This window comes from Ranitomeya variabilis, chromosome 4 (genome assembly GCF_051348905.1).
Source record: "Ranitomeya variabilis isolate aRanVar5 chromosome 4, aRanVar5.hap1, whole genome shotgun sequence".
In the NCBI taxonomy this organism is placed as follows: domain Eukaryota; kingdom Metazoa; phylum Chordata; class Amphibia; order Anura; family Dendrobatidae; genus Ranitomeya; species Ranitomeya variabilis.
The window spans coordinates 237,029,023-237,054,980 of record NC_135235.1 but is presented as its reverse complement, the minus strand read 5'-3'; the positions used below and the strand labels follow the sequence as shown (position 1 = coordinate 237,054,980).

Sequence of the window (25,958 nt, the reverse complement as noted above, 5' to 3'; positions counted from 1 at the left end):
AAAATCTTATAAAATCCTTAGACTTGAGCCGAGTCCCAGAGTTACGCAGCGCCTCGGCCTCAGACTCACCTCACTTTAAGAGATTTTATTGTGTCATCTTAGAAAAATAGTACACGCCGTTCCTTCATTCACTGCGGTCTGAGGAAATCTGAGCTCAGTACAAGGTGTAAAGAATCTGTGAACTATGAGTCCCATCCTTCAGTAAGAAAAACTTCTGCAACTTTATAATAGACAAATTTGTTTTAATCTCTTTTTTGATCGCTTATGGCTTATTTCAAAATGGCTGAATTTTTTGGGAAGGTGAAGGAGTCATCCTTCCTGGCGGGGCAGGAGGTGCAGTACAAAATCTAACTATTTTTGAGCAGTTGAAGACTAGCATGCAACATTTTAAAGGATTGTGTTACTTTATGCCACAATAGGAGCAAAAAAAGATGAAAGACAAAAGAAAAAGAGCATGTCCGATTTACCGCAAAATCAAGCACCCACTGCACGCTGTGACTACAACAAGTGGCTCTTGTGGCGGTGACAGGGGTACGGAACTAGTCAATACAGCGCCAGGTTCAAAGCCAGTCTACCTGCTGCACCACCCATCACACACGCTGCACCACCCAGCACACACACTGCACCGCTCAGCACACACGCTGCACCACCTAGCTCAACCGCTGCACCGCCCAGCTCACACGCTGCACCGCCCAGCACACACGCTGCACCCCCATCACACATGCTACACCACCCTGCACACAAGCTGCATCACCTAGCTCAACCGCTGCACCACCCTGCTTACACGCTCCACCCAGCACACAAGCTGCACAGCCCAGCTCAGCCGCTGCACCGCCCAAGCACAGAAGCTGCACAGCCAAGTTCCGCCGCTGCACCGCCCAGCACACAAGCTGCACAGCCCAGCTCAGCCGCTGCACTGCCCAGCACACAAGCTGCACAGCCAAGTTCCGCCGCTGCACCGCCCAGCACACAAGCTGCACAGCCCAGCTCAGCCGCTGCACCGCCCAGCACACAAGATGCACAGCCCAGCTCAGCCGCTGCACCGCCCAGCACACAAGCTGCACAGCCCAGCTCAGCCGCTGCACCGCCCAGCACACAAGCTGCACAGCCAAGCTCCGCCGCTGCACTGCCCAGCACACAAGCTGCACAGCCCAGTTCAGCCGCTGCACTGCCCAGCACACAAGCTGCACAGCCCAGCTCAGCCGCTGCACCGCCCAGCACACAAGCTGCACAGCCAAGTTCCGCCGCTGCACCGCCCAGCACACAAGCTGCACATCCCAGCTCAGCCGCTGCACCACCCAGCACTCAAGCTGCACAGCCCAGCTCAGCTGCTGCACCGTCCAGCACACAAGCTGCACAGCCCAGCTCAGCTGGTGCACCGCCCAGCACACAAGCTGCACAGCCCAGCTCAGCCGCTGCACCGCCCAAGCACAGAAGCTGCACAGCCAAGTTCCGCCGCTGCACCGCCCAGCACACAAGCTGCACAGCCCAGCTCAGCCGCTGCACCGCCCAGCACACAAGCTGCACAGCCAAGTTCCGCCGCTGCACCGCCCAGCACACAAGCTGCACAGCCCAGCTCAGCCGCTGCACCGCCCAGCACACAAGATGCACAGCCCAGCTCAGCCGCTGCACCGCCCAGCACACAAGCTGCACAGCCCAGCTCAGCCGCTGCACCGCCCAGCACACAAGCTGCACAGCCAAGCTCCGCCGCTGCACTGCCCAGCACACAAGCTGCACAGCCCAGCTCAGCCGCTGCACCGCCCAGCACACAAGCTGCACAGCCAAGTTCCGCCGCTGCACCGCCCAGCACACAAGCTGCACATCCCAGCTCAGCCGCTGCACCGCCCAGCACTCAAGCTGCACAGCCCAGCTCAGCTGCTGCACCGTCCAGCACACAAGCTGCACAGCCCAGCTCAGCTGGTGCACCGCCCAGCACACAAGCTGCACAGCCCAGCTCAGCCGCTGCACCGCCCAGCACACAAGCTGCACAGCCCAGCACACAAGCTGCACAGCCCAGCTCAGCCGCTGCACCGCCCAGCACACAAGATGCACAGCCCAGCTCAGCTGGTGCACCGCCCAGCACACAAGCTGCACAGCCCAGCTCAGCCGCTGCACCGCCCAGCACACAAGATGCACAGCCCAGCTCAGCCGCTGCACCGCCCAGCACACAAGCTGCACAGCCCAGCTCAGCCGCTGCACCGCCCAGCACACAAGCTGCACAGCCAAGCTCCGCCGCTGCACTGCCCAGCACACAAGCTGCACAGCCCAGCTCAGCCCCTGCACCGCCCAGCACACAAGCTGCACAGCCCAGCTCAGCCGCTGCACCGCCCAGCACACAAGTTGCACAGCCAAGTTCCGCCGCTGCACTGCCCAGCACACAAGCTGCACATCCCAGCTCAGCCGCTGCACCGCCCAGCACTCAAGCTGCACAGCCCAGCTCAGCTGCTGCACCATCCAGCACACAAGCTGCACAGCCCAGCTCAGCTGGTGCACCGCCCAGCACACAAGCTGCACAGCCCAGCTCAGCTGCTGCACCGCCCAGCACACAAGCTGCACAGCCCAGCACACAAGCTGCACAGCCCAGCTCAGCTGCTGCACAGCCCAGCACACAAGCTGCACAGCCCAGCTGAGCCGCTGCACCGCCCAGCACACAAGCTGCACAGCCCAGCTCAGCTGCTGCACCACCCAGCTCACAAGCCACACAGCCCAGCTCAGCCGCTGCACCGCCCAGCACACAAGCTGCACAGCCCAGCTCAGCTGCTGCACCACCCAGCTCACAAGCCACACAGCCCAGCTCAGCCGCTGCACCGCCCAGCACACAAGCTGCACAGCCCAGCTCTGGGGCAACATACAGGGAAGATAAATGAATGTCATCTCTGCACTATTATGTAGGGGTGATTGGTGAGGAGCTGAATTCCCAAAAATAGAGATGGACGAGTGTTATGCGATAAACATCACATAGCACTCGGCCCAGTGTTATACTACGGGGAAGCTCAGATCTGCGATTGGCAGAGAGACTCGGCTCACTCGTACCTATACAAGTCTATGGGTGTGAATTAAACATCGCGCTGCACTCAGATATCACCCGAGTGAAGTGTGATATATGATGACAGCAGAGGCGATGGACAAATTAGTTTCTCCGTCTCCTCCGCAGCTGTGCTCCGAACCGGTCATGCAAGCGAATCAGAGGACAGTAGCATGACACTCGGCGCAGGCTCGCAGCAGAGCAGGAACACAGGATCATCAGCATCCGAAGCCATATGCTGGTGTGACTCCAGTCTAAATATGAGTGCATCCTTCACAACCCCCATCGGTCTGTTACCAATACAACTTTCTATTCTAAAGATGAATCAAAGCTGAAACTTTCCATCTTGAATCTTTTATGATAAACTTCCTCCAATCAGACACTTTCTTTCAAGAATCCGGATTCTAAAATAAAAGAAAAAACCCTAAGAGCAGAAAAAGGAACATTTTTATTGACTTAACATTATTAAAACCCTGCAGATTGTGGATTTGCTATGAAGTGGAGATGCCGATGATTTATGGCTTTGGGCTTGGAAGAAAGTTCCACAAAGTTCCAAAACAAAGACGCCGCAGAGTAAAAAGCGCACACGATCCGCCGCCGCGGCGATGCTTCCTATAAAAGTCCTAATAAGCTGAACAATTGCTTTCTGGGGGGAAGGAGCCTCTTTTAAATCAGGTTAAATGCTTAAAAATTGGATGCTGCTCTCTGCGAAACGTTCCAGCTGTAAAAGATGGAAAGTAAAGTCATAAAGGGAGAGCATAAAAATTAATCGTAACATAGGGACATCAAATAGGTAATGCGGCTGCCAAATCTGGATGGAAAAGTCTGCAATGTATCCAGAATGCATGGGGTTAATGGACGCTTTGCCGGGAACACAGTGCATGGTTTTGATTGTGAGCTCCTAGGACAAGTACAGGGACATTTAATAGCCTTGACTGAGCTTCAGGACTGGGTCATGAAACAAGGGCATTTAGGACCAGGGGGAACACAAGGCGCGGGGCGGGAAGGAGGGGGCATTCGATATGCGCTGCCCCTCGCCTGCTTTGGAGCTGCAGGCGTCATCTGAACATGATTAAACAACCATTATGCCCACTCACTAAGAAAATTGAGATTTACAGACTTCCGACTCTCCATTTAAATGCAAATGAAAAGTTTTAGCCTGGAACCATGATAAAAAAAAAAAAAGCATTAAAGACACAGGAGTGCTGTAAAGGTCGCTGGGCCACTGGTGTGATCGCCGCGCCCGGCTGTCAAGCCGTCTGATGTTCATACAGCGATCACACATAACTGTGCCCTCCTGAGCTCGCCTCGTCAGGAGTGGAGGAGTTAGCGAGCCGGACCGCGCCAGAATCAGCCCGGAGAGCGCCAAGGTCAATGCATGCTTCTGGGAGCGGGATAGAAGGGGTTAAATAATTAAAAAAAAAAAAGCAAATGGACCAGCAGCAAGGGTTAAATGGTTTCAGGATAGAATATAAATGACAAAAAAAAAGGTTCAACTCTAGACCGATGGCGCCTCCAACGAGGTATTTTTCTGCCCAGCACACATTGTCTTCTCCCGTTCACGGCGAGGGCAGGAAATAAATGCTGGTTCCCAAAATGTCGGAGAAAACTTTATATTCATTCTTTTCATTCGCAGGTGTCAGCTACTTGCACATTATTGCAGAGGCTACAAAAAATATATAAGTATGTCGCCTGCACAATTAAGAGCGTAATCATCTATTCTAGCAAAAAAAAAAAAGAAACTCTGGATCCTGCAGAATGCGCGGCGCAGCCTTTATTCCTCCATAACAGGACGTTTTTATGGCGCCGCGGCTAAAGATATAATTCATTTTTTCTTAATTAACAGGTTTAAAATAGGTAGAAACGGAGAACGTTCCAAGAGCGCGAGCGGAATGTAAATTTCTGCATTTCTTGAGAAATATTCTCACATTTTCTACTTGTCAGGACTGAAATTCATGCAGTTTTGAAGGCCACAGGATCTTGGTAGAAAGCACTCGTGTCTAGGGCCTCTGCTATGAAGGACCGGAATTAAAGAGAATTTCTGAAAAAAAAATACATATTTTAATTGTGCATTAGGGAGTCTTTCAGTCTACGGATTCATTACAGGAGTAAACGTCGTCCTTGTAAGAGGAAAAGTTCCAACTTTCCAATCTACTTGTGCGTACAGTCACTACTTTTGAACCAAGTCCCTTGGCCAGAGCTAGTTTGCTAAATTCTGAGAAATCCCTTAATTTAACCCCAGAGAACATAATCTACATTGGATGCAATTGTAAAAAGTCCTCTGCTGTGAGAACAATCAGGTCAGAACATGGATTCAATGTCTGGATGTGAAGAAGCAGAGATACTAAACCCACGAGGGATTGACACGTAAAGCCAATTACAAAGTTGCAGAAGCAGTCATTGCAGAAGAACGGACCTCACTCTCCTTCCAGGTCGCTCGTCAGCAGTGATGGCCGCCTTTTTATCCGAGGCTCGTGCAGCTCAGAAACGCGCTGGACAAGTTTGTCTACTGAATATTATAAACAAAAAAATCAATTTTTTTGTGTATTTTAAGTCACTTTTCTTTTTTGTGTTGCGGTATTTGTTACATTTTTTTGTTCTTCAAAATGACTTGAGTGCTTTATTAATTTTGTGCAAAAAAAAAAAACTTCTCCAAATATTTGTCTTTAACCTGCAACGATATTTTAGCGCAAAAGTTCCAACAGAATAAGTGCCGTACATAAAGTCAGGGGGGAAAGGAAGGGGCTGGTGTCCAAATGATGAATCGGATGAAAACATCTGGAAACCATAAACTTTGCCAACAGAGTGGAACTGTGAAAAAACACAACTGAACATACGAAGTAAAGTTCAGAAATGGAGCAAATGGAAAGATGAATGTGGTGCAAATAAAAAAAGGAAAGCAAAACACTAAGAACTCTAATAAAATGTTTTAGTAGCTGCCCGGAGCCGATCTGCTCGTTTCTGCATCGCTAACTCGGTGGCCAAATGTACAATTTATTACGACAAACAATGGCTTTTCCTAAATTTGCGATGGCTTTGACTGTTCTCTAGGTCTCGTGAGGCTGGACACGTGACGGGAGACCACGCTGCATCCAGCCCCGAACGCTGCACGTTCCCCGCCGGTTACAATTTTCCAGGATGAAACGCGTCTAGTCTTCAGTTACTGTCATGCTTCATCATTGTGTCTGACCGTCCAGGTCTTTCCTTCGCCGGCCTGGGTCCTCCGCTGCCATAAGCTCAATCTTCACCATAAAATTACAAAGGACATGAAATAAAAGCCGAGATGTTTCGCCTTTTGAAGGCCTGGCGGTGAATAATGCAGCAGGCTCGGATCAGCCCAGATCATTTCATTATTGATGAGCGGTGACACCTCGTGTCTGACAATCTGCTGAGAAATCTGTATAGATGGTAAAAAATTAATTGTTGTTCTTCGGGCAAAGTCTAAAATTCATCCCCCACACCGAGGAACCATGTTTAGCAAATTCATGAATTTGAGCCAGTCTTCATGAACTTTGAAGGCACAATTACATTCAATTAGCATCAGAAGTGTTAGACGTCAGCGCTTAGCGCGAGGCCGGAGGAGGCACAAGAAAATGGAAGACGCAGCGATTCAGTGATTCCCGCAGGATTTCTGGGTAAGTCATCGTGTTAATGCCGTGAAGAAGGGAGTGCTACATGGGGCGGCGAAACTTATTAGCCAGTGTACATGATGAGAGACCGGCATCACATAATACTAACACAAACAAGAATTAATGGCTTCGATTTATTCATGTTCTCACCTAAAAAGATCTTTATACTGATTCTAAGTGAATGATGGAGAGAAAAATATCATGAAAACAGAAGTAGAAAGGTTCACGGAATCACGACTCACCAATCCAGGTCCAACAGTCATTGTGCAAAGTTGTGAAATCACTGCATATAATTACATTACTGATCCTAAGTTACATCCTGTATTATACTCCAGAGCTGCACTCACTATTCTGCTGGTGCAGTCACTGTGTACATAAATTACATTACTGATCCTGAGTTACCTGTTATGATCCTAGAGGCAAGGATCGCAAGTTTGACTAGCTAAGTAACTAAACCGACGACCAGCTCAGGGGAAGTGGTATCTGGATTGACCACAACCTGATCCTATCCAAACAACTATAGGCAGCCGTAGAACGTTACCTGAAAATCCTAGACGTCTCTTCATGGCCTGAGAAACTACCTATTCCTAGAGGAAAAGTAAGTCCTTACTTGCCTCAGAGAAATGACCCCAAAGATATAGAAAAGCCCCCACAAATATTAACGGTGAGTTAAGGGGAAAGCACAAACGCAGAGATGAAATAGATTTAGCAAATGAGGCCCGCTAACACTAGATAGCAGAAAATAGGAAGGGAGCTATGCGGTCAATAGAAAACCCTAAGAAAAATATCCACGCAGAGATTGCTCGAGCCCCCGCACCAACTAACGGTGCGGGGAAGCAACTCCGTACCCCAGAGCTTACCAGCAGCAAGAACTCACATATTAGCAAGCTGGATTAAACTCATCATACACTGAAATCATATTGCAGACTGATGAGCAAAAAATAATCAAACAGAAACTTAGCTTCTCCAGAAGAGACTGATAACGAAGATAATCAGGGGAGATCAGAATAGCACTGAATACATCGACAGCTGGCAACAATTGGAGGTGAAGCAGAGCTAAATAGGAAACTCCCTAGTACATAACAAGGCAGCTGATTAGCCACAGATCCACAGGATAACAAACAAAGCCACCAGGGGGAGCCCAAAAACAAAACTCACACAATAACACCTGTGACCACAAGAGGGAGCCCGAAAACAGAGTTCACAACAGTACCCCCCCCTTGAGGAGGGGTCACCGAACCCTCATCAAAAACCCCCAGGGCGATCAGGGTTAGCCACATGGAAGGCACAAACCAAATCAGCCGCATGAACATCAGAGGCGACAACCCAGGAATTATCCTCCTGACCATAGCCCTTCCACTTAACCAAATACTGAAGCCTCCGTCTAGAAATACGAGAATCCAAGATCTTCTCCACCACGTATTCCAATTCTCCCTCAACCAGCACAGGGGCAGGAGGCTCAACAGAAGGAACCACAGGCACCACATACCTCCGCAACAACGACCGATGGAACACATTATGAATAGCAAACGATGCTGGGAGGTCCAAACGAAATGACACAGGGTTAAGGACTTCCAAAATCTTATAAGGACCGATAAACCGAGGCTTGAACTTGGGAGAGGAGACCTTCATAGGAACAAAGCGAGAAGACAACCACACCAAGTCCCCAACGCGAAGTCGGGGACCCACACAGCGACGGCGGTTGGCAAAGCGCTGAGCCTTCTCTTGTGACAGCTTCAAATTGTCCACCACATGATCCCAAATCTGATGCAACCTATCCACCACAAGATCCACTCCAGGACAGTCAGAAGGCTCCACCTGACCCGAGGAAAAACGAGGATGAAACCCCGAATTACAAAAAAAAGGCGAAACCAAAGTAGCAGAACTAGCCCGATTATTAAGGGCAAATTCGGCCAATGGCAAAAAAGCCACCCAGTCGTCCTGATCAGCAGAAACAAAACATCTTAAATAGGTTTCCAAGGTCTGATTAGTTCGCTTGGTCTGGCCATTCGTCTGAGGATGGAAGGCCGACGAAAAAGACAAATCAATGCCCATCTTAGCACAAAAGGTCCGCCAAAATCTAGACACAAACTGGGATCCTCTGTCGGAAACAATATTCTCAGGGATCCCGTGCAAACGAACCACATTTTGAAAAAACAGCGGAACCAACTCGGAGGAGGAAGGCAACTTAGGCAAGGGCACCAAATGGACCATCTTAGAAAAACGATCAGACACCACCCAGATGACAGACATTCTCTGAGAGACAGGGAGATCTGAAATAAAATCCATGGAAATGTGCGTCCAAGGCCTCTTCGGGACAGGCAAATGTAACAGCAAACCACTGGCACGAGAACAGCAAGGCTTAGCCCGAGCACAAATTCCACAAGACTGCACAAAGGAACGTACATCCCGCGACAAGGAAGGCCACCAAAAGGACCTGGCCACCAAATCTCTGGTACCAAATATTCCAGGATGGCCTGCCAACACCGAAGAATGAACCTCGGAAATAACTCTGTTGGTCCATCTATCTGGGACAAACAGTCTCTCCGGTGGACAACGGTCAGGTCTATCCGCCTGAAACTCCTGCAGCACTCGTCGCAAATCTGGGGAGATGGCAGACAAAATCACCCCTTCTCTGAGGATACCAGCCGGCTCAGAATCTCCAGGAGAGTCAGGCACAAAACTCCTAGAAAGAGCATCAGCCTTCACATTCTTCGAACCAGGCAGGTACGAGACCACGAAATCAAAACGAGAGAAAAACAACGACCAACGAGCCTGTCTAGGATTCAGCCGCTTGGCCGACTCGAGATAAATCAGATTCTTGTGATCAGTCAAGACCACCACACGATGCTTAGCTCCCTCGAGCCAATGTCGCCACTCCTCAAATGCCCACTTCATAGCCAACAACTCCCGATTACCGACATCATAATTCCGCTCGGCAGGCGAAAACTTTCTTGAAAAGAAAGCACATGGCTTCATCACAGAGCCATCAGAGCTTCTCTGCGACAAAACAGCCCCCGCTCCAATCTCAGAAGCATCAACCTCGACCTGGAAAGGAAGAGAGACATCTGGCTGACATAAGACCGGAGCCGAGGAAAACCGGCGCTTCAGCTCCCGAAAGGCCTCCACAGCCGCAGGAGACCAATTAGTAACATCAGAACCCTTCTTGGTCAAATCCGTCAAAGGCTTAACAACACCAGAAAAATTAGCGATGAAGCGACGGTAAAAATTAGCAAAACCCAAGAACTTCTGAAGACTCTTAACAGATGTAGGCTGAGTCCAGTCATGAATAGCCTGAAGCTTGACTGGGTCCATCTCAATAGTAGAAGGGGAAAAAATGAAACCCAAAAAAGAAACCTTCTGGACTCCAAAAAGACATTTTGAGCCCTTCACAAATAAAGCATTGGCACGCAGGACCTGAAACACCATCCTGACCTGCTTAACATGGGACTCCCAATCATCAGAAAAAAACAGAATATCATCCAGATACACAATCATAAATTTATCCAGATACTCGCGGAAGATGTCGTGCATGAAGGACTGAAAGACAGAAGGAGCGTTAGAAAGTCCAAAAGGCATCACCAAGTACTCGAAATGGCCTTCGGGCGTATTAAATGCAGTTTTCCATTCATCACCCTGCTTAATACGCACAAGGTTATACGCACCACGAAGATCTATCTTGGTGAACCAACTAGACCCCCTAATGCGAGCAAACAGATCAGATAACAATGGCAAAGGATACTGAAATTTGACCGTGATTTTATTCAGAAGGCGATAATCAATACAAGGTCTCAGGGAACCATCCTTCTTAGCCACAAAAAAGAATCCCGCACCCAGAGGGGAGGAGGAGGGGCGAATAAGTCCTTTCTCCAAAGACTCCTTTATATAACTCCGCATAGCAGCATGCTCCGGCACTGACAAATTGAAAAGTCGTCCCTTAGGAAACTTACTACCAGGAATCAAATTTATAGCACAATCACAATCCCTATGAGGAGGTAGAGAACTGAGTTTGGGCTCATCAAATACATCCTGGTAGTCCGACAAAAATGCAGGGACTTCAGAAGGAGTGGATGAAGCAATTGACACTACAGGAGCGTCACCATGAATTCCCTGGCAACCCCAACTTGACACAGACATTGCTTTCCAATCCAGGACTGGATTATGAGTCTGCAACCATGGCAGACCCAACACGACAACATCATGCAAATTATGCAGAACAAGAAAGCGAATCACCTCCTGATGAACAGGAGTCATGCACATGGTCACTTGCGTCCAGTACTGAGGTTTATTCATAGCCAATGGTGTAGCATCAATACCCCTTAGTGGAATAGGGAATTTTAAAGGCTCCACAACAAAACCACAGCGCCGGGCAAATGACAAATCCATCAGGCTCAGGGCAGCACCTGAATCTACAAAAGCCATAACCGGGTAAGATGACAGGGAACAAATCAGGGTAACAGACAAAATGAACTTAGGCTGTAAAGTACCGATGGTGACAGATTTATCAATCTTTCTTGTGCGCTTAGAGCATGCTGAGATAACATGAGCTGAGTCACCACAATAAAAGCACAACCCATTTTGCCGTCTATAATTTTGCCGTTCACTTCTGGTCAGAATTCTATCACATTGTATAGACTCAGGTGTCTGTTCAGAAGATACCGCCAAATGGTGCGCAGGTTTGCGCTCCCGCAAACGCCGATCAATCTGAATGGCCAGAGTCATTGACTCATTCAGACCTGCAGGCGTAGGGAACCCCACCATGACATTCTTAATGGCTTCAGAAAGACCCTTTCTGAAATTTGCAGCCAGGGCACACTCATTCCATTGAGTAAGCACCGACCATTTCCGAAATTTCTGGCAATACACCTCTGCTTCATCTTGCCCCTGAGAGAGGGCCAACAAAGCTTTTTCAGCCTGGTTCTCAAGATTAGGTTCCTCATAGAGCAATCCAAGGGCCAGAAAAAACGCATCCACACTGAGCAATGCAGGATCCCCTGGCGCCAATGCGAAGGCCCAATCTTGAGGGTCGCCGCGCAAGAAAGAAATAATAATCTTAACTTGCTGAACGGAATCACCAGAGGAACGAGGTTTCAAAGAAAGAAACAATTTACAATTGTTCTTAAAATTCAGGAACCTAGATCTATCTCCAGAAAACAACTCCGGAATAGGTATTCTAGGCTCTGACATAGGACTGTGAACAACAAAATCCTGAATACTTTGTACCCTTGCAGCAAGATGATCTACACTGGAGGCCAAACTCTGGATATCCATGTCAGCAGCTGAACTCAGAGCCACACCAAGATTAAGAGGAGGAGAGAAGCTAGACACACAGCAGCTAGACACACGGCAGCAAAAAAAAAATAAATCCTCAAGGCTTCTCTTCTCCTGCTTCTGCCATGCAATTAACACTTTCTGGGCCGACTGTACTGTTATGATCCTAGAGGCAAGAATCGCAAGTTTGACTAGCTAAGTAACTAAACCGACGACCAGCTCTGGGGAAGTGGTATCTGGATTGACCGCAACCTGATCCTATCCGCAAACAACTATAGGCAGCCGTGGAACGTTACCTGAAAATCCTAGACGTCTCTTCACGGCCTGAGAAACTACCTATTCCTAGAGGGAAAGTAAGTCGTTACTTGCCTCAGAGAAATGACCCCAAAGATATAGAAAAGCCCCCCACAAATATTAACGGTGAGTTAAGGGGAAAGCACAAACGCAGAGATGAAATAGATTTAGCAAATGAGGCCCGCTAACACTAGATAGCAGAAAATAGGAAGGGAGCTGTGCGGTCAATAAAAAACCCTAAGCAAAATATCCACGCAGAGATTGCTCGAGCCCCCGCACCAACTAACGGTGCGGGGAAGCAACTCCGTACCCCAGAGCTTACCAGCAGCAAGAACTCACATATTAGCAAGCTGGATTAAACTCATCATACACTGAAATCATATTGCAGACTGATGAGCAAAAAATAATCAAACAGAAACTTAGCTTCTCCAGAAGAGACTGAAAACGAAGATAATCAGGGGAGATCAGAATAGCACTGAATACATCGACAGCCGGCAACAAGGGGAGGTGAAGCAGAGCTAAATAGGAAACTCCCTAGTGCATAACGAGGCAGCTGATTAGCCACAGATCCACAGGATAACAAACAAAGCCACCAGGGGGAGCCCAAAAACAAAACTCACACAATAACACCTGTGACCACAAGAGGGAGCCCGAAAACAGAGTTCACAACAGTTACCTCCTGCATTATACTCCAGAGCTGCACTCACTATTCTGCTGGTGCAGTCACTCTGTACATACATTACATTACTGATCCTGAGTTACCTCCTGTATTATACCCCAGAGCTGCACTCACTATTCTGCTAGTGCAGTCACTGTGTACATTCATTACATTACTAATCCTGAGTTACATCCTGTATTATACTCCAGAGCTGCACTCACTATTCTGCTGGTGCAGTCACTGTGTACATACATTACATTACTGATCCTGAGTTACCTCCTGTATTATACCCCAGAGCTGCACTCACTATTCTGCTAGTGCAGTCACTGTGTACATACATTACATTACTAATCCTGAGTTACCTCTTGTATTATACCCCAGAGCTGCACTCACTATTCTGCTGGTGCAGTCACTGTGTACATACATTACATTACTGATCCTGAGTTACATCATGTATTATACTCCAGAGCTGTGCTCACTATTCTGCTGGTGCATTCACTGTGTACATACATTACTGGTCCTGAGTTACATCCTGTATTATCCTCCAGAGCTGCACTCACTATCCTGCTGGTGCAGTCACTGTGTACATACATTACATTAGTGATCCTGAGTTACCTCCTGTATTATACCCCAGAGCTGCACTCACTATTCTGCTAGTGCAGTCACCAGTCACTGTGTCCATACATTACATTACTAATCCTGAGTTACATCCTGTATTATACTCCAGAGCTGCACTCACTATTCTGCTGGTGTAGTCACTGTGTACATACATTACATTACTGATCCTGAGTTACCTCCTGCATTATACTCCAGAGCTGCACTCACTATTCTGCTGGTGTAGTCACTGTGTACATACATTACATTAGTGATCCTGAGTTACCTCCTGTATTATACCCCAGAGCTGCACTCACTATTCTGCTAGTGCAGTCACTGTGTACATACATTACATTACTAATCCTGAGTTACATCCTGTATTATACTCCAGAGCTGCACTCACTATTCTGCTGGTGTAGTCACTGTGTACATACATTACATTACTGATCCTGAGTTACCTCCTGCTTTATACTCCAGAGCTGCACTCACTATTCTGCTGGTGCAGTCACTGTGTACCTACATTACATTACTGATCCTGAGTTACCTCCAGTATTATACCCCAGAGCTGCACTCACTATTCTGCTAGTGCAGTCACTGTGTACATACATTACATTACTAATCCTGAGTTACATCCTGTATTATACTCCAGAGCTGCACTCACTATTCTGCTGGTGCAGTCACTGTGTACATACATTACATTACTGATCCTGAGTTACCTCTTGTATTATACCCCAGAGCTGCACTCGCTATTCTGCTGGTGCAGTCAATGTGTACATACATTACTGATCCTGAGTTACATCCTGTATTATACCCCAGAGCTGCACTCACTATTCTGCTGGTGCAGTCACTGTGTACGTACATTACATTACTGATCCTGAGTTACATCCTGTATTATCCTCCAGAACTGCGCTCACTATTCTGCTGGTGCATTCACTGTGTACATACATTACTGGTCCTGAGTTACATCCTGTATTGTCCTCCAGAGCTGCACTCACTATTCTGCTGGTGCAGTCACTGTGTACATACATTACATTACTGATCCTGAGTTACATCCTGTATTATACCCCAGAGCTGCACTCACTATTCTGCTGGTGCAGTCACTGTGTACATACATTACATTACTGATCCTGAGTTACATCATGTATTATACTCCAGAGCAGCACTCACTATTCTGCTGGTGCAGTCACTGTGTACATACATTACATTACTGATCCTGGACTGAATACAGGGGACTGTGGGGCCACCATAATATAAGTGACAATAGAGCCATCATGATATATAAGTGGTGTATACCCATCTTACTGTACATAAGGGCTATGTGGGTATCATACTGTATATGACGGCGCTATAGACCCATCATACTGTATATAGGGGCCATGTGGCTACTATACTGTATATAAGAGTGATATAAACCCATATTATTGTATATAGGGGCCATGTGGCCACTATACTGTATATAAGGGGGCTATAAACCCATATTACTGTATATAGGGGCCATGTGGCCACTATACTGTATATAAGGGGGCTATAAACCCATATTACTGTATATAGGGGGGCTACTTAGCCATCATGCTGTCAGCTGAGCAGACAAAGTGGAAAACATTCACTTTACAAGCTTTGATTTATCATGTGGAACTGGTAACATAAATGCTCGTAATGTTTTGGATTGATGGACACAATTTGTCTGATACATGATGTATTATTTTTTCTACTTGATGTAGATTTTGTGACGTTTAGTGAACCACGACCGCAACAAGCAAGTCAGAAGAATTCCAACTGGAGTGGGGGGGTTTCCGCAACTTGCTTGTTGAGTCTTAACAGGATTTTTCTAAGTGTCCGGGACCCAATTTTAGTCTGACACCCCTGCCTTTGCCTTATGTTACTTTGACTGTACTTCCTACTTGTATTGTCCATCTAATAAAGGGTAACGGTAAGATATACATAATCACAATATACATAATTGCTGTAGGTGACATCACACGGGAGCTGTGAAGTCATATGGTAACTGCAGAACTCTGTACAAAGAAGGTTTTATTTAAAAATTTATAATATATTAAAAATCAGAAACTTTAAAGAAAAGTTGAATAAAATGTCCAATGTTTCCCTTTTATATTCCACTCTATGTCTTGTGTATCTGATGGAGCAGCTCAGCTTCCGTAGCATTAAAGGCTCGGCAGCCGGGGGTCCGCTCCTCCCAGCCTTTGTTCTCCGTGGCACTCCGCCTGGAGAGACAAGTTGGGGGTCACACTTAGTTCCATGGTGCCTTTAATGTGAGTCCCGGAACTGAAGTTATTATTGTATGAAAACTACGTCTGCACATGACCTAGAAAAACTGGTTCAAAACTCCTCAGGCGTAGAAAAAAAGGACTTTACTCTACAAACACCAGATCCAGAATTAGTTTGCTTTTTTCAGTATCTGCAGGGATCAGTACTACTGACACCTGACCTATTAGGAGAAAAAAAATCTCCAGAGGTCCGGAGGTTCTGCAGCGCCATGAAAATAGTACATTAAAGGCACTGGAAGCAAACTTGAAAGAAAACTTGTGTCTCTCCCACCATGTCTGTAAGTGTCGTGTCCCTGCGCCTGGTGCTGGTGATCTCTGTACTCTCCGTTACAGTATGGGTTCTACAATGTAGCAGCTTGTCATTCTCCAAGACACCGATTTTACCGAACTAGAAAACAGGTGGCAGATTACAGCCGCCTGCCCCTTGTGTCTAATACATGAGGCAGAATCATCAGACCTCCGACATTGTGGAAGAATGAACTATTATCTGCATCATCACAACATGGAGGATACAGGAAAAAAAAAACAGCAAACCAGAGAGGTCATACAATATATTCTACAACACAGTACCATCTGCTGAAGTCCCTCTACAATATAAGCCTGCAGCTGTTGTTGACTCCAACTTTTCTCTGCAGCTCAGGCTTTATCAGTTAGGCCTAGCTCCATCATCAGCCCAGAACATTTTATTCCCCAGCTAGACTTGGCAAAAATATCCATCAAGGTTTGTCTAAGTTCTTTAAGACAATCATCATGTCTATTGCCTTCTCGTTTTCTACGGGACGTTGTTCCTATCACCAGGATCCATTATTGAGACAAGACGACCTGCACCTTCCATGTGAGCTCACATTTCGTCATATTGCAGTAGAGGAAGACCAAGTGACAATGAAACATCCTTAGGGGATAAGTCAGACATTTTCAAAAAAGAAATGGAGACACAGCAACTGTCGCAGAGGAGCTCCACTCTACAATCCAGTCAATCCCACCTGGAGTCTTCTCAATAACACCCTCCGATGGATGAGGCTCCATAAGTTCTGCTGGGTGTGAATTTCGGTTATGGAGGTGCAATCATTGAGGAAGCCTACTCTTGGCCACCAGATATTGCCTTCTCCATGCATCTGGAGAAAGTTGAACAACTAAAGGGATGGCTTGATCTGAGACATCAAAGAAGCTAAGGTTCAGGTCCGGTCTTGTAACATGCTCTTAGTGTTGAGGAGAAAAATTGCCAGGCCATCCCCTACAAAGATGGGTGTCCGCTCTCCAACCTAAATCACTCACCAGAAATGGATCCAGCAGGAAGAAGAATAAGTTTCCTTCTCTTTTCGATTCATTACTTTCTTTGGCACCAAAGTCTGCATGTGTGCTTCCAACTTTGTTGCAATAGAAAGAAAAGCTCACTAGCGCTGCCAGTAGTGGCTGTCCGTGCTACATATAATGACTGGAGGGTGTCGTATTCAGCTGGCAGAGGCAGGAAAGAGAAGGGAAATCCGGCACAACCATCGGTCAATAAAAAAATATTACATTTTATTAATAATCCATTCAAATTTGCAAAAAAAGGAAAACTTAGTGAGACATTTTTTTAAAAAAACTGACGTGTTTCAAGTTTTAACCATAGCATAAAGAAAATGAATTACACAATGCGTATATATATATATATATATATATATATATATATATATATATATATATATATATATATATATATATATATATATATACTAGATGGCAGCCCGATTCTAAAGAATCGGGAGTCTAGAATCCATATATACTTTATTTATTCAAATGTAAGAATAATACAATTAATAAATAATAGTAAGAAAGAACAAAAAATGGCTGCACTCACCAGCTCTTGACAATTCTTGACAGTACGGCACATTTCTGATTGGTCGCTCGCGGCAGGCGGCAACCAATCAGAAAAGTGCCGCGCACCACGAAGGCATATATCTTTGTCCACCCTGAGCGGGTGTAGGACGCTGGTGACGTCACTTATCTCCGGACATTATCTCCGGACAAAGCCACGGAAGTTGGCACAAATTGCCGGAAGTAGTATTCTAGGCAATTATATATTAGATTTTAATGTTATCAGTGTTTACCTTTGAACGTTTATATTGTATTGTCCTGTCACCAGCCATGTGTACGATTATCGGCCGAAAGCCTCTCTGGAACCAATAATCACCCCATGTAAAGGTATCTTTATAAGTTAAAGATTCAGAATACTATGACTTTTATCATATCCTGAATAGTCAAGTTTTTTATGAACCGTTAAGGTTTTCTGGTTGAAGTAAAAAAAACTCTGAGTGTTTACAGTTTGAAACCATAAAATGTTGAAAAATTATGTCATTCTTGAGTATATCACTCAATGGTGCTCATAAACGTGTCAAATTTGATCTATAATATACTTTAATATACGTTACTTTAATCTTTAATATACTTAAGAACAGGGCCCCAGACATCACACAGGGGGTCTGAAACACCGCACAGTGGTCCAAAATATCGCTGTGCTCTGCCTGGGGCCCCATATGCTGCCTGGGGCCCCTGTGCTCTGCCTGGGGCCCCTGTGCTCTGCCTGGGGCCCCATGTTCTGCCTGGGGCCCCTGTGCTCTGCCTGGGGCCCCATATGCTGCCTGGGGCCCCTGTGCTCTGCCTGTGGCAACTGTGCTCTGCCTGGGGCCCCATATGCTGCCTGGGGCCCCTGTGCTCTGCCTGGGGCCCCATATGCTGCCTGGGGCCCCTGTGCTCTGCCTGGGGCCCCATGTTCTGCCTGGGGCCCCTGTGCTCTGCCTGGGGCCCCATATGCTGCCTGGGGCCCCTGTGCTCTGCCTGGGGCCCCATATGCTGCCTGGGGCCCCTGTGCTCTGCCTGTGGCAACTGTGCTCTGCCTGGGGCCCCATATGCTGCCTGGGGCCCCTGTGCTCTGCCTGTGGCAACTGTGCTCTGCCTGGGGCCCCATATGCTGCCTGGGGCCCCTGTGCTCTGCCTGGGGCTCCATATGCTGCCTGGGGCCCCTGTGCTCTGCCTGGGGCCCCATAGGCTGCCTGGGGACCCTGTGCTCTACCTGGGACCACTGTGCTCTGCCTGGGGCCCCATATGCTGCCTGGGGCCCCTGTGCTCTGCCTGGGGCCCCTGTGCTCTGCCTGGGGCCCCATGTTCTGCCTGGGGCCAGTGTGCTCTGCCTGGGGCCCCATAGGCTGCCTGGGGCCCCTGTGCTCTGCCTGGGACCACTGTGCTCTGCCTGGGGCCCCATATGCTGCCTGGGCCCCTGTGCTCTGCCTGGGGCCACTGTGCTCTGCCTGGGGCCCCATATGCTGCCTGGGGCCCCTGTGCTCTGCCTGGGGCCCCATATGCTGCCTGGGGCCCCTGTGCTCTGCCTGGGGCCCCTGTGCTCTGCCTGGGGCCCCTGTGCTCTGCCTGGGGCCCCATGTTCTGCCTGGGGCCCCTGTGCTCTGCCTGGGGCCACTGTGCTCTGCCTGGGGCCCCATGTTCTGCCTGGGGCCACTGTGCTCTGCCTGGGGCCCCATATGCTGCCTGGGGCCACTGTGCTCTGCCTGGGGCCCCATATGCTGCCTGGGGCCACTGTGCTCTGCCTGGGGCCCCATATGCTGCCTGGGGCCCCTGTGCTCTGCCTGGGGCCCCATATGCTGCCTGGGGCCCCTGTGCTCTGCCTGGGGCCCCTGTGCTCTGCCTGGGGCCCCTGTGCTCTGCCTGGGGCCCCATATGCTGCCTGGGGCCCCTGTGCTCTGCCTGGGGCCCCATATGCTGCCTGGGGCCCCTGTGCCCTGCCTGGGGCCCCTGTGCTCTGCCTGGGGCCCCATGTTCTGCCTGGGGCCCCTGTGCTCTGCCTGGGGCCACTGTGCTCTGCCTGGGGCCCCATATGCTGCCTGGGGCCCCTGTGCTCTGCCTGGGGCCCCATATGCTGCCTGGGGCCCCTGTGCTCTGCCTGGGGCCACTGTGCTCTGCCTGGGGCCCCATAGGCTGCCTGGGGCCCCTGTGCTCTGCCTGGGACCACTGTGCTCTGCCTGGGTCCCCATATGCTGCCTGGGGCCCCTGTGCTCTGCCTGGGGCCACTGTGCTCTGCCTGGGGCCCCATATGCTGCCTGGGGCCCCTGTGCTCTGCCTGGGTGTAGGACACTGGTGACGTCACTTATCTCCGGACATTAGCTCCGGACATTAGCTCCGGACATTATCTCCGGACATTAGCTCCGGACATTATCTCCGGACATTAGCTCCGGACAAAGCCACGGAAGTTGGCACAAATTGCAGGAAGTAGTATTCTAGGCAATTATATATTAGATGGGCATTTCCTGAAGGAAATACATGGTGCTTGAACAGCGCTACCAGCTTTACAGCAGCACTTTTCACACACGGGACTGGGGGGCGCGCTTACTTTTGCACCCGGGGCCGGGGGCGCGCTTACTTTTGCACCCGGGGGCGCACTTACTTTTGCACCCGGAGGCGCACTTACTTTTGCATCCGGGGGCGCACTTACTTTTGCACCCGGGGGCGCACTTACTTTTGCTCCCGGGGGCGCACTTACTTTTGCTCCCGGGGGCGCACTTACTTTTGCACCCGGGGGCGCACTTACTTTTGGGGCCGCACTTACTTTTGGTGGGCGGGGCTCCTCGGCCTCCGATTTGGTTGGTGGGGCCCCTCGTCCTCCGATTTGGTGGGTGGGGACCCTCGGCCTCCGATTTGGTGGGCGGGGACCGGCCTCCGATTTGGTGGGCGGGGACCCTCGGCCTCCGATTTGGTGGGCGGGGCCCCTCGGCCTCCGATTTGGTGGGCGAAGCCCCTCGGCCTCCGATTTGGTGGGCGGGGCCCCTCGGCCTCCGATTTGGTGGGCGGGGCCCCTCGGCCTCCGATTTGGTGGGCGGGGCCCCTCGGCCTCCGATTTGGTGGGCGGGGCCCCTCGGCCTCCGATTTGGTGGGCGGGGCCCCTCGGCCTCCGATTTGGTGGGCGGGGCCCCTCGGCCTCCGATTTGGTGGGCGGGGCCCCTCGGCCTCCTATTTGGTGGGCGCGGCCCCTCGGCCTCCGATTTGGTGGGCGGGGCCTCTCGGCCTCCGATTTGGTGGGCGGGGACCCTCGGCCTCCAATTTGGTGGGCGGGGACCCTCGGCCTCCAATTTGGTGGGCGGGGACCCTCGGCCTCCGATTTGGTGGGTGGGGACCCTCGGCCTCCGATTTGGTGGGTGGGGACCCTCGGCCTCCGATTTGGTGGGTGGGGACCCTCGGCCTCCGATTTGGTGGGTGGGGACCCTCGGCCTCCGATGTGGTGGGCGGGGCCCCTCGGCCTCCGCTTTGGTGGGCGGGGCCCCTCGGCCTCCGATTTGGTGGGCGGGGACCCTCGGCCTCCGATTTGGTGGGCGGGGCTCCTCGGCCTCCGATTTGGTTGGCGGGGCCCCTCGGCCTCCGATTTGGTGTGTGCTCTGCCTGGGGCCACTGTGCTCTGCCTGGGGCCCCATATGCTGCCTGGGGCCCCTGTGCTCTGCCTGGGGCCCCATATGCTGCCTGGGGCCCCTGTGCTCTGCCTGGGGCCCCTGTGCTCTGCCTGGGGCCCCATGTTCTGCCTGGGGCCCCTGTGCTCTGCCTGGGGCCACTGTGCTCTGCCTGGGTGTAGGACACTGGTGACGTCACTTATCTCCGGACATTAGCTCCGGACATTAGCTCCGGACAATAGCTCCGGACAATAGCTCCGGACAAAGCCACGGAAGTTGGCACAAATTGCAGGAAGTAGTATTCTAGGCAATTATATAATATATATATATATATATATATATATATATATATATATATATATATATATATATATATATATACACGGTATATAGGAACCAAAAACCAATCATTAGTGCAGAACAATTAGCCTATAATGAACATTCAATTTTGCATATGCGCTCCCATATGGACTAAAAACCAAACCTAGAAAAGGGGAAATACATCCATTCCAAAACATTTGATCCCCATTGTACACATTAGTAAAATGTTTAGCGGCACCTGATTAAGAGCTCCATTTGTTTTTGCTGTTAGATGTCGGGCGATCCGTCTTATAAGCATCCAATGTTACGTTCTCGACACAAAGTCCATTCAGTGCCATATACTAGGAGCTGCGAATCACAGTTTATGAAATCATCACTTTTGTGATTCGCACCAGATGGTAAAATAAATGATTTTTTTTGCTTACAGTAATTTAATGGACTATTAATAAAACAGAATACTTTTTTATCGATGGATGGTTGTGATGGATTTCCCTTCACTTTCCAACTTTGTTGGTTTGACTCTTAATTTTGCGACATCTGCAGTAATGGACTTGTAGGGACACCCCAATAAACAGTAGATGGTTGGCTGTTTGTCAAACCTACTGATTTCGGCTCAAACGCATGTGGCCATCTTAATATGCAAATTGCCCCTCGAAGAGGAGGAGGACTTTATCTCTAGCGCCATCTATTTGAAGCAGCAATCCTAAAAGGCAATATGGACCCTTTAATGAGACATGCCACCATGATGAGAGCTCTGTGAGATAACAAAAGAAGGGGCCAGAAAATAGCCAACAAAAACCCAACTCTCTATTCACATTGTGATGCAAAACTCTCTGTAGGAGGAAGCCAAAATCCATGCTTCGCCCTCGTCTTTACCAGGCTGCGCCTATTAGGAACATTGGCACAAGTGCTCTTGAAGGAACTGCACAATAGAGAGGACATTTCTAAATGGCAAATAAATAGCAAGGAGCCGAGTTACCGCATACAAAGTAAACATGCCATGGACCTAAAGACAAGTACTACAAAAGGCTCTTAATTGTCTCCGTCAGAATTAGGAATCGCAATGCCCGCTCTTCAGGATAAGGAGTCTTTTGTTTCATTGATTACCGAGTCCCGGAGACAAAGAAGCACCCGCATTGAGCCGAGCGCAGCCTAAGAGCATCGCTAATGTAAAATATTGGATTAAAATGTCTGTAGGCGGACGCGTCGAGAGAGAGAGAAGACCAGGTATTGTATCCAGACAAGGCAGAAAGTTCATCAGTGCTACTGCCAAAAACAAAAAGTCTGAGAAGAGTAGAACTGGTAATACAGGGGTGCAATGCTCTATATAATGTCAAGGCCAAATATCCAATGTCAGGACCACCTGAAGGAAGACAATGGTCAAAGTATTCACTTAGATGGGGCCGCATAACAATACCAGACCCAACCTATGCTAGACTGCAGAAAGCATTCACGTTTACCTAATTTTGGGCAACCCCTGTAATATACAGATTTTACTTATGGGAGCTTCGTAAATCCAGGACTCTTGTTCGATCTGGGACAACCCCATTAAAATTAGCAATGTCAATGAGATATCACTAGAAGAGATGTGAGAATCGATTCTGCAGAAATAAAGGTTGGTATGGATATATAAAAAAAATTGTGAATTGGTTTCAGATACGTCCCCTAGAATGGCCACCGCCATCTTCCAGATAGCACAAAACAGATCATATGGCCCAGGAAGGCTTACCCATAATGCTTTGGAGTTACCCTAACCAACAGCACAACCAATCATGAAGTCAGAGGTCGCTGATCACTCATAGCCAGTATAAAAGCCTAAGCAGGAAATTCTGCTGCCATTTTTTATGGAACAAAGTTAGGAGAGAGGACATCAGAGCTCAGTCAAAGAGACAACATATGCAGAATACGTACATATAGTGTGGGAGGAGAAGGCAATGAATAGATTAAATTACAAGAAAGTGAAAGAGGGAGATAAGCAAGGTGCTGCTGCTATCAGTCCTGCAATTCAATCTATCTTCTCATTCTTTGCAGCTGTGGAGTGACGACTTTTCATAAGCCCAATATTGCTGTATTTTCTGCCTTAAATTGATATATTTTTAATTTTAAAAAGCATAAAAAACCCAAGGGTTCATTATGCTAATAAACAGGCTGATGGTTACTGTCTGACTCCCGCAGCCAGATATAGTGCGGTTACTTCTCCATTACTAAGGATGTGTAGGTTACAGTCCCAAGAGAGTTTTCAGGGCAAATAGAGGCTTTGGAGCACTTACAATTCTTACTGAATCGATTCGATGTCCAAATTAAATTTTTTGGGCTGAATCTGTATTCAATCCGAAAAGAATTTCAGGAAATTCATTAATTTCTAAGAAGTAGCAGAGGCGGCGTCACTGTCTAAAATAGGAGGACATACCAACCCCATTAAGTAACAAACTTCTTTCAATTTACTTTTTTTTTTCTTCATATGGCAGTACCCTCCAGCCCTGCCTCCGTCCCCACTTCTCGTGTTCACGCTGAACCTGATTAATGGGGCCCATTCTCCTAATTACCTTTTATTCTGTTCAGTGCACAAATATTATTCCAATAGATCTGCAACAAAGCAGATCGGCTGGAAGAGGGCGCACCGGGCTTATCAGAGCCGCCTGCCAGTCACCGGATGCATGTGGATGCCGAAGGTTTTAGGATTACTTTTCTGTTTTCTTACAGGGTGACGAGGTTTGACTTTTTTTTTGTTTGTTTTCTTTTTAATTAGGATTGCATGCAGCTTCACAACTGAATCCACAATGCTGATAACCTGATGTGGGACCTTTTCCAGCTTTGGAGAACATAGACCCAGAGAATACGATCCAAGAAGAATGACCCGGAGCCTGGACAGCCCGAGCCACATATTCATCAGTGACAGCAGATATGAGCCCAGTCTGGAAAAGTCACCAATCTACAGATGGGACCGAGCAGCTTGGTAGATCCTACTGAATCTGGGTTCATTCTCATGTATCAGTTCCGGTGAGTTGTGTAATGCCAGAGCCAGACAAGTGATGAAAAGGCATGGTCCAGTACCGCTGAATTGCCTTTCTATAGGTTCTTTTTAATGAAGGGATGTAGGGACGTCAGTTGATGCATTGCTTATCCATTAGAACCTGCAGACTTGTGAATGCAGCTCTGAGTGTGACTGGAGTATAGGATATGAAGTAATGGAACACTCATAAGAACTCTCATATCCGATCATCAGTCTAAACGTTCCACCTTGTCAACCATCGAGCGAGAAAAATGCCTGTTCATCGGCTGACTGGATCCTTTATCTGGTTGTCACTTTGCGTACGATTTTCAGATATAAATAAAAACCTGACAAGAGCCAAAGTTTTTTTTGAGCGTCAAACCGGCCCTAAAAGAGTCTAATTGTGCGTATACAAGGCTCGATAAGTATATAAGAGATCTGTCAGCGCCGTGAAAGCCCCATTATAAGATGGCGGTCTGACAAGGTTCCCAGCTAACAGGCAGAGATTGATTTTTACAGGACGCGTTAATTAAATAGCGCTGTTCTCTGCAGAATCCCGGTTATGTCAGACAATTCTGTATCTTCGAGCCTTTCACCGAGTGTCATCTCCTGAGAACCGGGCACGGCACGAAGGGAATTATTACCCATCTTACACAGACATAAAATCACTACCTTCATTTTTTTACAGAACATGAACTGATACATAGAAAGCAGGGATTGCAGATCCTTCATGGATCCCCTGTTGGGGATTGTTGTATGTATTAGTTGGAAAACTTTCTGACAAAAAAAAGTCTTCATCTTGTAAATAGAAAACCTTTGGAAAATGCCATCCGCCCAGTGCCAGGTTGGCATTGACCCTTATTACATGGGCAAACAAATATAATATGTCGTGTTGGTGCGTAACATGATCCTAGATCATCAATAGATTAAGGTCATTATTATATTTAGTTCTTTATTTACAGATACAAAACCAAATATTTGTGGAAAAACTGCTTCAAAGAAAAAAAATCATCAGGTTGCAATCACTATATGATAAAATGTTCTGAAACTTTGTAATAAACTTTTTCCTGTTCCTCACCATTTTCATCTCTGCTGCGTGGTGTAACATGATCTTAGCCAACTCTTTCATGCACACTTGTCCCAGGTCTGGACTCTGCTCCCTACATCCCGGTTTGTTACACTTAAGGCCCCGTCACACACAGCGACGCTGCAGCGATACAGACAACGATGCTGATCGCTGCAGCGTCGCTGTTTTGTCGCTGTGTGGTCGCTGGGGAGCTGTCACACAGACAGCTCTCTCCAGCGACCAACGATCAGGGGAACGACTTCGGCATCGTTGAAACTGTCTTCAACGATGCCGAAGTCCCCCTGCAGCACCCGGGTAACCAGGGTAAACATCGGGTTACTAAGTGCAGGGCCGCGCTTAGTAACCCGATGTTTACCCTGGTTACCAAAAAAAA

At 48.3% G+C, this 25,958-nt stretch overlaps 1 long non-coding RNA gene across 2 annotated transcripts in view; it reads left to right on the top strand.

The window, feature by feature from the left end:
- The window catches only part of LOC143770584 (uncharacterized), a 50,612-nt gene extending 25,035 nt beyond the window's left edge, over nt 1–25,577 (top strand). Inside the window, exons 3-4 of one of the 2 annotated variants that reach the window (XR_013214669.1) lie at nt 24,256–24,506; nt 24,638–25,566. This is a non-coding gene — a long non-coding RNA (uncharacterized LOC143770584). Of the gene's footprint in view, nt 1–24,255 lie in introns of both variants that reach the window. The other variant, XR_013214668.1, reaches the window with a different exon arrangement.
- Nucleotides 25,578–25,958: the final 381 nt, after the last annotated feature.